This window comes from Larus michahellis, chromosome 2, assembly GCF_964199755.1.
Source record: "Larus michahellis chromosome 2, bLarMic1.1, whole genome shotgun sequence".
Lineage (NCBI taxonomy): Eukaryota > Metazoa > Chordata > Aves > Charadriiformes > Laridae > Larus > Larus michahellis.
Genome location: NC_133897.1, coordinates 42678699 through 42689117, shown reverse-complemented (window position 1 = coordinate 42689117; position 10419 = coordinate 42678699).

Genomic DNA, 10419 nt, shown 5'->3' with positions numbered 1-10419 from the left:
CCCCCCCCGCCTCCTGCCTCTTCCCCACCACTCGCCACCTCCGCAGCGCTCGCTCGCCCACCGCGGCTGGCAGTGGCCCGCGGGTCCGGGTGACGGGCGGCGGCGTCAGCATCCGCCGCCGGGCTGCTCCGCCGCCGGGCACCGGCAGGAAATGCCACTGCTCTGATTGATTGCCGCGGCTAATTAGCTCTCTCCTCTCCCCCACCACGTTGGCTGGCCGGCGCTCCCGTCCCCTGCCGGCCGCTGGTTTGCCTCAGTGCGGGGCGGGGGAAAGGAAAACCCGGGAGAGACCCCCTGGCGTGCACGCCCCTTCAGCCGAAAAAAATGCAATTAAGGGTCCGGGCACGGCCTGCTCCCCCCCACCGCCCCCCGGGGGGAGGGACGCACCCCCGCGGACACACCGCACCTGGGTGGTGAACCAGGGAAGTCCCCGCTGGGGGTGGACCACCCGCACCCTCCCACAAGGGACCCCCCCCCCCCCCCAAAAAAAAACCCACCACAACACTAAGGAGGATGGAGGGAGGGGCAGAGAGGGGGTCGCCATTAAGTGAACGCAAAACCCAAAATGAAGCTCTGTCCTTCCCGGGCCCCCGGGAGGCGGAGGGAGATGGACGTGGCGCACTTCGCCGTGTATTTTTGACTTCCAGGCTGAGCAGGAGGCGGTGGGGTTAAATGAGGTTAACAAGCGGAGGTTAAACGCAGCTAAATGTAGTTTGCCGCCTCCTAATTTGGGTGAGTTTCCTCTCAAATGAGGTAAACAGGTCAGTTTGGGCGAGCTTCCTCACTTCTCGAATAAGGTAAACGGGTGAGTTTTCACGTTTTTTCCGCCTGTGGCCCAGCGGCCGGGAGGCATCCAGCTTTCCTCTCGGTCCATACACAGAACCCACCGCCATCTCCGGGCCCTCCATCCCCCAGCCCTGATTTCTGACAGCAAAGGCTTCTTGTCCTCATATTCCCAATTTCCTCCTCATATTCACAGGTGTCCTCCTCATACCAACTCCAAACTACGTTTCCTAAGCCCTGCCACGTTACCCTCTGTCTCTCTCGCACAGCCCCAGCCTGCTCGGCTGGCCATCAAGCTGTGCTGCCTGCCCTGGGCACAGCCAGCTATGGGACATGATGTCCCTTCCTATGGTAAGGGCACCTGGATGGGTCTTTGTCTCACTCCTCTGCCTGTCTGCTGCTCTTCACAGACCAGGAACAAATTTGATGTACTTGAGATTAGCCCAACCTTGCTACGTTAAACCTCCCAAAGGCTGAAATTGGCCAACAAACTCAAAGGAGAAGATAGCGTATAAATCAAATATCTTAGGAAACCAAGTTGAACACCAGAAACAGCAGAACAAGTCTTCTCTGCCCATGCATTCTGTGTCTCTGGGAATTTTTTTGTTATTTTTGGGTTTTAGCAAAGCAGATGCTTGTGTAATATTTACTAACCAATGGGTTACCAACCCTAGATGTTCCCTGAGACTAATGAAAAAACTACAGAACTCGAACTCTTGGTGTTGGATAAGGCAGGAGACTTCAATTTGCAGGTGGTGGTGGAAGCACTCAGAGATGAGTATGCAAGCACTGGCACTCAGACCAAAGGTCCCATCTGGCCTGCAAGCAGTCTGTGGTGCTCAAGGGAGGCTCCAGGTTTTTCAGGTCCATGGACTCCATTCCTGAGAGTGGCCAGTAAAGGGAAGGACTGCTCCTCCACTTCCTTTGTGGGCAAGGACAAATGCTGCTGCTCCTGCCTGGCGGGACAAATGGGAAAGGCAACATACATAGCTTCGTAGAACACTGTAGGGAGAGGCTGTCACGCTATTGCTCCCAATCTTGATCTCTCCCATTTACCACCAGGATAGGACTTTGTCCCTCCCAAAGGGATTCCAGCCTCTAATATCATCTGCTTTTGAGACTCCCGGGGATCATTATAGCAGTTTCAGCCTGCTCTTGCCTCTGGCACTGCACTTTACAGTCCTGGAGCCACCCCCCGCCCATCTTCAAGAATGTCTTTATTTTGCTTCTCTCTCGTATCTTAGACCAGCCCCTTCCTTAATGACCTTGGACTGCTCCCTGTGCTCCCATAATACATCCTCTCTGGTTCCTTCCCTGAGGTGGCTCCACACACACACGGGTTGCAGGAGCTGAGCAGTTCTCTTACGGACAGAGTATGGCAAAAGCAAGTAATAGGCCCACCACCCAGCCTTCCACTCCAGCATCGTCCTTGTCCACAACACCAGAGGAAGCCAAAAGCTGTGTTTTTCTGAGAAGGTCCAGCAGGTAGAGCTGGCTGTGGATAGCCACGGGATGGTGCAACCAGTGTAACTCCCATCCTGGAGTTCCTAATGGAGAAGGTCTCATAAATGGCCCTCTCCACTGCTATGATATAGGTCTGCTGGTCAGCCCAAAGGTGTGGACTACCACAGTAGTCCATGAGAGGCGCTTCAGTGTTTGGAGGAGAAAACTGTTTTAGAGAGCAACAAGGTTTTTATTCTGCCCTGTAACCTGGGAGAAGACAACACTCTGCCAATGGGTTGCAATATGGGAGCCAAATTTTTCTTGGACCCTCTTTCCACCTACCTCTTCCAAACCTCACATAAACAAACACCTGTGGCTCTGGGTGCTGATCAAGTCGTGATGCCTGGGCCTCTTCTTGAGGGGCTTCTCTTTGACCCTAGCTTGTTCCCTAAAGCTCTAGTATTACTTGCTGAGGTGCCACTTCCCTTCAAGATCTGATGCTCCGTGGATATTCCCTGATCCTCACAAGGAGACATGATTCCCTCCATGTTGTTCGCCCCTCCACAAAGGGCAAAACAAATCCTGGCATTATGGAGAGGCAGTCTACTGCTGGCATCCACAGTGGTGTGGCACCTCTCCAACCCGAAGGCCAGGTGGGCAGTAGGATGACCACCTGAAGATTGAGAGTCCTTGTGTTTGGTCAGTCCTCTGAATCCTTCAGCCTCCGTTTGCTAAGGGTGCTGCTCTCTGCAGATGTCTTGTGGTTCTGGCAGGAGAGTGAAGTGAGATATTGGCACGTGAAGGGCAGAGGAGGGAGAGAAGCACAGAAGGTGGGACAGAAAGCTTCTACAACCCCCTTCCCACCCCTGGGGAGGAACACAAACATTTCTTCCTCTTGCCCCCCACCCCACACTTGTGTAGCAGCTAAAACTGCATGTTTAAATTCCAGAGGTTGCGGAGCGACTCCCACCTGTGCTATGGACTCTCCTACCTCTGTCTGGGAGACGGCACAACAGTGTTGCAGCAACTAATGCTGACTTAACTGTTAAGTGCAGTTGATAGCTGGATGGTGGGACAGGATGCACTTTGGCCACCTCACCGGAGGTATGTGGAGGCTGATGACTCCTTTTCCTCAGGCCTGAAATGCTGGTGGTTGCTCGGGTCGGGACAGAATGCCCGCACATTTCTGTCCCTGTGGAGAGGCCCAACTAATCCCAGTAAACATCCACACACCAGCCAGGAACGTAGGAGTTTCCATCAGCAGGCATTTGTCTGCTTTTGGATGAGTTGGATTTCTTCAGTGCCTGGCACATTTACAGTAATATTAATTTGTTCCCCAAATATATATTTTGCAAATAGTAAAAAATTGTTTACACGAAGAGTGCCAAGGAGCAGCATCTTTTCATGCCCCAACAGCTCCTGATGTTTTCTGTTTCTTTGTTCCTTATTACCTCAGGAAAAAATTCCTAACCTCTTATTTGTCTTTTTGACTGATGCTCAGAACAACGCTGACATTTGCACAGATCTACAGTGAGTCCGAGTTCTCTTCCCTGGTCATTTACAGCTTCCGATGGTTTACATATAATGAAAGTTATTTTCCCCCATATAAAATACTTTGCCACTATTTTTCTGTCCGGTCCGTCTGTTTGATGAGACCCTTCTGAAACCTCTGGTAATCTGTCTGTCCTGAATAATTTGTGCTCCACAGCTGCAAGGGGAACTAGTTCATACAAGTACACTTCTTGTAGGCGAGGCAACTGATACCAAAGCCATCCTTGCCTTTCCAGCTCCTTTAAAGCAAAGATTTACTTGCTATCTTCAGTTAGTAGCTTAAATATTTCCCTCTAAAAGTCATTATAATGATAGCTATAACTGTGACTTCTTTCCTACATTAAATGATATAAATAGCAATAACTCGCCTAACTAATCTCAGCCTCTGGAAGCCAGTGGAAATTTTTCTATCGATTAGAGTCGACTTGGGTCAAGCCCTACACAGCGTTTTCTGACCCCTTGCCCTACTTATTCTCCATTTCTGTTTCGCATGTGTATCTAACTCTTCAGATTGTTGCACATTTTTTTCTCTCTGCTGAAGAGAAATCCGGATAAGGAGGTCCCAGAGGTCTTTAGCTTGTCATCACATCCCTTCATAGGCTGAAATGTGTGCAGAACGCTTTAGGAAGAAGCAAAAGCTAAATATAGAATCATTTAAAGCCTACCCATTAAGGGCATGCCTACATGACACGAATGCAACTAGCTTCGGTACCGGGAGCAGTGTAGTCAGGGAGCTAAGTATAACCGAAACAGAGGAACTGGCTCACAAATTGTTCCCACCCGCTCACATCCTGTCTCTCGGTGCCAAGTATCAGAGCCTCGGAGGAAGATATAAAAGCTCATAATAGACAGTTACATACTAACTTGCCCATAGGGTAACTTTCTTCCTGATTCAGCTCTTTAGCAGTCAGTTTATGGCCTGAAGCACGTAACACTTCTGCTTTTTTCTCTTAGCTAGTGTTATTGCAGGTGTGCTTTTTATTCACATAAATTGATAATACACGTGGCCTTCTAGGCTGGTCAAAATGATGGGACATAACCTCATGCAATAGTGACATCTTGCAACTAGCCTCAGCTAGTTGCCCCTGCAGATTTTAATGGAAGGCGAGGACTTGGACCTTTAGTCCAGAAAGACAAAGCATTAATTTTGCATTAATTAACCCTATATTATGTGGCTGTAATGTCACCACTCACCTTTTCCTTTTCGTGCTATAAGTTACTTAATCTGAACCATAGAATCATAGAATGTCAGTTGGAAGGGACCTCAAGGATCATCTGGTCCAACCTTTCTTGGCAAAAGCACAGTTTAGACAAGATGGCCCAGCAGCAAAATGTCCAATAATGGGGAATCCACCGCTTCCCTGGGGAGATTATTCCAACACCTGATTGTTCTCTTTGTGAAAAATTTTCCTCTTGCGCCCAATTGGAATGGCCTCTGGAGTAACTTGTACCCATTACCCATTGCCTTTTCCACCTGCTAATACATCGTCTATTTATCCAGAAATAAAATCATCAGCTAATGAAACAAAGACAGGAATATTTGTTGCTTGATTGGGCCAATCGTGATTTGGGGGAGAGAAGCAGAACGGATTGTACAAAGGATGCACAAAGAGCTACCCTTTACTTTCACTGAAATACTGGGACTTATGCGACTTAACTACAGGTGATTTCTAATGACACATTGTACTGTCCCATGGACAACATCAACGGGGCTGTATGGAAGGCGCACAGTCAGCAGACAACTGTCACCTTTCACTTAGAGGAGCCATAAGAGTTGCCAGTCCCTTCTCCCCACCACCCAAACCTCTCCAGGGGCAACTGCATTTCTCCCTCTGATGTCTTTTGTAATAAATGTCCTTCTAAGACTGGTTTTTCTTCTGCCTTTCCCAAACCCTCTTGTATCACAGGGTCCTGCAGAGCATCTTATTTCAAAGCACTGATGGTCACTAGGAAGTTGCCTAAGCTGCAGGCTGCCAGTGATCGTGTTGGCATTGCGTGACACTGGCAAGGTGCTGGCCAGGACATCCCCAGTGTGGCGGCACTGCTGTCACCGGATCAAAACCGCTTCAGAAGTCACGTAGCTCAGCTCCACCATTCCCCTTCTGAACCCTCCAGGCCACCAAAACATAAATCCAGTGTGCCTTTTCTCTTTGTAAACTATGTTAATCCTTGGAGATGAGTCCTGGGCAGAGCAGAGACGCAAATGATGCCTTCTCCTCATCTTGGGAAAACTCTGCAGGTTGTATGGAGGGGACACAAAGTCAGAAATGCCACCCACAGCTCCTGCAAGGTTTTGCATATCGCCCTTGCTTTTCTCCTCTGGAGCAGCACAAGCTTATGTAATTACTGGCGTATTTTACAAGGAAAAACCCAAAGAAAACAAAGCCCAGTCATGAACAGAGGTAAATGCCACCCACATCTGGGCCCTAAATAACCCAAGATTGTAGAAAACAAACAGCCTTTCATTACAGGTGCCATTGGTCCCTGTGCATTGGCCCCAAGAGAGAGGACTGCCTTTTTACATCCAGGCAAAACAAAGGCAACTATATTCAAATCAGTAAAATTTCTCTGGGGAGGAAACCAAAACATATTTTTGTCCCCAAGAATTATGACCTGTAACAACCCAAAGGACAGCTGGCAGTTTAAGGGCCAGGACAGCTTCAGACTTTCAGCAGCTCCATATAGCGCAGTGGTTTTTTCCCCAGTCGTTGTCTCACCCTGGCTAACTTGGAGGTCAAAAGGCGATTTAAGGCCTAATGCTTCAAGGTGCTGGGTTGTATCAGGAGACGATGCATGGAACACTGTATCAGACCTCGTGTCCTCCTGTACTAGGTCCAAGTAGTCAAATTCTTGTTCCAAAATGCTGGCTTCTCTATTCTGCTGAGAACCTGAAGAGTTAAAGTTATTAACTGGTTCAGAATAAAATGCATTAGGAATAAATATGCTTTAGGATAAACCTATTAAATGGATAAAAATGCCATTACCAGTGGTGAAATATGATTGTGTGACCTTTTAAATAAATAAGCCTGCTATGCACCAAATTATGGCAGATAATAAGCTTTATACATGATAAAGTCATGCAGTAGGTCTCGATCTTCAGGCATTCAGTGAAATATCGCTAGCCATAAAGGGCTTCTGAAATGTTACACTAAAGAAAATTGCTTCCAGCTATAAAAACTTAACTGTTAAAACAAATGTAGTTTCTCTCATAAAATCCTACGCAAGGCACTGGTAGCAAGAGTGAAAGCTTACCAGAAACAAACCTGAGGTATTCAAACTATTTTGCAAACACACAATGCTTCTTAAAATAACTCGGATTCCAGATAAATGTGGAATAACTCTATTGAAAGCAAAAGGGTTATAACCCTGTAACGCCAGCGTAAGGTCCAAATTATGTTCGTAGGGTCTTAGAAATATGTTTGTGGGATATCTCTGGATACCAACGTTGCTGCGGATCTAAACTAATCTATACTTGTAGTTTTGGCACTTGTACAAGCGGTGGAAATACTGACCTCTCCATCTGTCCTGAATCCTGGGCCTGTCTGTGTTATGCCTCAGTGACTTGCCCAGATTACTCCTGACACAATGATATTCCTATTAAGGGACCATTCATATTTGACATGATGGAAACGGAGCTGGATATGATCAGCCTCATGAATAAAGGCAGACACGTGTTTAAATCAGGTTCAGCTACCAGCTTCATGCATGGCAAAACTGGCTCTCTACAGTAAGTCAGGGTAAGAATGCTCTACTCTAAACCATTGCAAACAAGAAGGAAAGAAGCAAATTCTCTCATTCCTTCTAGTGATCATGGGTGAACCAACAAAACCTCCTGGTGAGGCACTTACAGTTTTAATAAAATCATCGCGGTCACTTCGTCTATTGTTACACGAACATCAGGGAATACATGCGTTGCCCAGCTAGGGTCTCAAACACAGCTCCTAGGACTGAAAATACGCTTGGAACTCCCTGCCATGATCAATTGTCTTCTCCAAAAGGTGATACAAAACAACACATCAGACATTAACAAAATGGAGCATTTCTGTCTTCTGGTGTTTTGTTTTGTTTTGTTTTTTTCTGAACTGGGAGAATGCAAACACTGATTTTGAGGATATAAAGAATCTTCTTAACCGCCAGCTACAAACACTTGACAATTTTCAATGGTGTTCAATCCAGGACAAACTTTTCCAGGAGGGGAACTGAAAGAACTATAGCAAAATTCAAGCACATGAAAGAAGCCAGCTATGCTCCGACTCCCAGAAAGCAGAGTGTTCACTCTCTGCACCTTAGCCATTTTAACTGTAAAGAAATAGGCACATTCTCCACCACTACTTTTAGTGCTTTTACTAAATAGAGCGAGATACGCCATAGAATCATAGTACCTGATGGGGGCTTGCAAGAAAGCTGGAGAGGGACTTCATACAAGGGCATGTAGCGACAGGATGAGGGGCGATGACTTCAAGCTGAAAGAGAGCAGATTTAGATTAGATATCAGGAAGAAATTTTTCACTATGAGGGTGGTGAGGCACAGGAACAGGTTGCCCAGAGAACTTGTGGATGTCCCATCCCTGGAAGTGTTCAAGGCCAGGCTGGATGGGGCTTTGAGCAGCCTGGTCTAGTGGGAGGTGTCCCTGCCCATGGCAAGGGGGTTGGAACTAGATGATCTTTAAGGTTCCTTCCAGCCTAAACCTTTCTATGGTTCTATGATGCTAAACACAGCTTAAATATAACCACTGCAAAGGAATGGGTGGCATCATAAGGCTATCAGTGAAATTTTATTGTCTCTTCCTGAACAACTGCAACACAATGTCCAGAAACAAATAATAGGTCTTTTCCGGGCAGGAGCTCAGCTGCATTCTAAAAATGCCTCCAGGCCCTTGCCAGTTTGTTTTACTGCAGTTCTTCAAAACCGGTCAATTGTGAGCATAAATCTGGCGGAGAAGGCACATTACCAGTGGTGAAGGACAACTGCTTGTTATATAATCCTGCCAAATCCTTGATACAGCAGTTCTGGGTGAACAGCCGTCCTGCTCTGAGTCATCTGGAAAGTCTCCGGTTCGGTGAGCTTCCAGGAGCAGGCCATCAAAACAGGTTCTATTTCCACTTCCCATTTCAAATTACAGTAGGCACCTATGAGTCAAGGCAATCATTTTCTCTTTATCTGCCTTCAGATGCCATCCCGCGTACGAAGCCAGCCCAGGCTCCTGCTGAGCCAGAAGCCCCGTGGGAGTTCCCAGCTCAATTCAGATGTCACAGCTTGCGGCTGTCCTGTTGGCATGCAGGTCCTGCTGCAGGTGCCCAGCAGGACGGTCCGAGGGCAACCACAGTGCGAGGAGATCCTTACTCTGCTCTTTAGAGAACCTGAGCCGCTACACACGGGGATGGACTTGCTGCATGCTCACCAGCCTTTCTCCAAACACCCGTCGCCAGCCCCCATCAGAAGCAGACGCCGTGTGTAGACCTCTGCACGGCCATGCAAGTGGCGGGAGGCCAGGCACTGCCAAATGCCACATCCTCACTCCAGTCACCAGAACCAGGGTCTTGATTAGCTCACTCTTATTTATTTTTCCCCCCTGCTTTGAGGCAATGCCAAGTCTTAATCTGGTCCTGGGTCACAGATCTCAGTGGGATGCGTGACACTGGGTCTATCTTCGAATTAAGAAGTCTCCCACCTCCAAGCTGCCCAGCTTAGACCTCCTGCTCTCCTGCCTCTTCTCTTTCCCGTACCTGATAGACAGCCGGAGTCAGCTCTTCCAACAGCAGCGTTGGCACCCAAAGCTGAGAAGCTCATTTTTTACAAACCCAAACGACTGCAGTTTTGGCAATCTCACCCCTATTGACCAACAACAACAAAAAGAACCGAGTCAGCAGCAAGCAGTAGCCTGTTGCACAGGGCTGCACCAAACCCAGGAGAAACGAGATGGGTCAGGTTGGGTTGGCTGGTAGGTGCCGAAAGAGCTGGTCCAGGGTTACCACTTCAGGAGCCAAAGAGGGGCAAGATGGAACATAATTGCTTCCCCAGTTCTCCATCCCACTCCTCTGCAGAGGACAAAGTTGCTTCAGCCTTTCCTGCTCTTACCTACGAAAGGACCATACAATTCAATACGCAAACAGCAATGCAAGTAACTTGATTTTAGGACAATTTGCAAAAACCTACAAAAAACATCAAGTTTCAGCATTCGTTATGATCTGGAAAAAAATTCCAGTTCTGTAGTTCATTTCCACCCGGGCATAATTTGGCTAAAATAATTATTCAGGCTCAAAACACATCTCTCATTTCCTTATTTTAAAATTATTCTTCTTAAAATAAATTAAAACTTAGGAGTATTGCCAGAATGGCACCTACAAGAAGGCAAGATCATTTATTAGAGAGGTATTTTAAAGTTTTCAGCCCTAAATGGATGGGACCATCACTGGAGAAAATAGAACTCATGTATGCCATATGCTTTCCATAGTTTTATGGTGCTTGTATTTTTATTAAACTAGCCAATGAAAATAATAACTATAGCGGACTTTTTAATTTAGCCTCAGGAGTCAGAACAATGGCCCAGTTGTTCACAGTGGGTTGTTTCCTTTTCTCCTTCTCAGCAACATAAATCATAAGTCTAAGAATTGGGTTTCCAGTGTAACCCGTCATAGTAA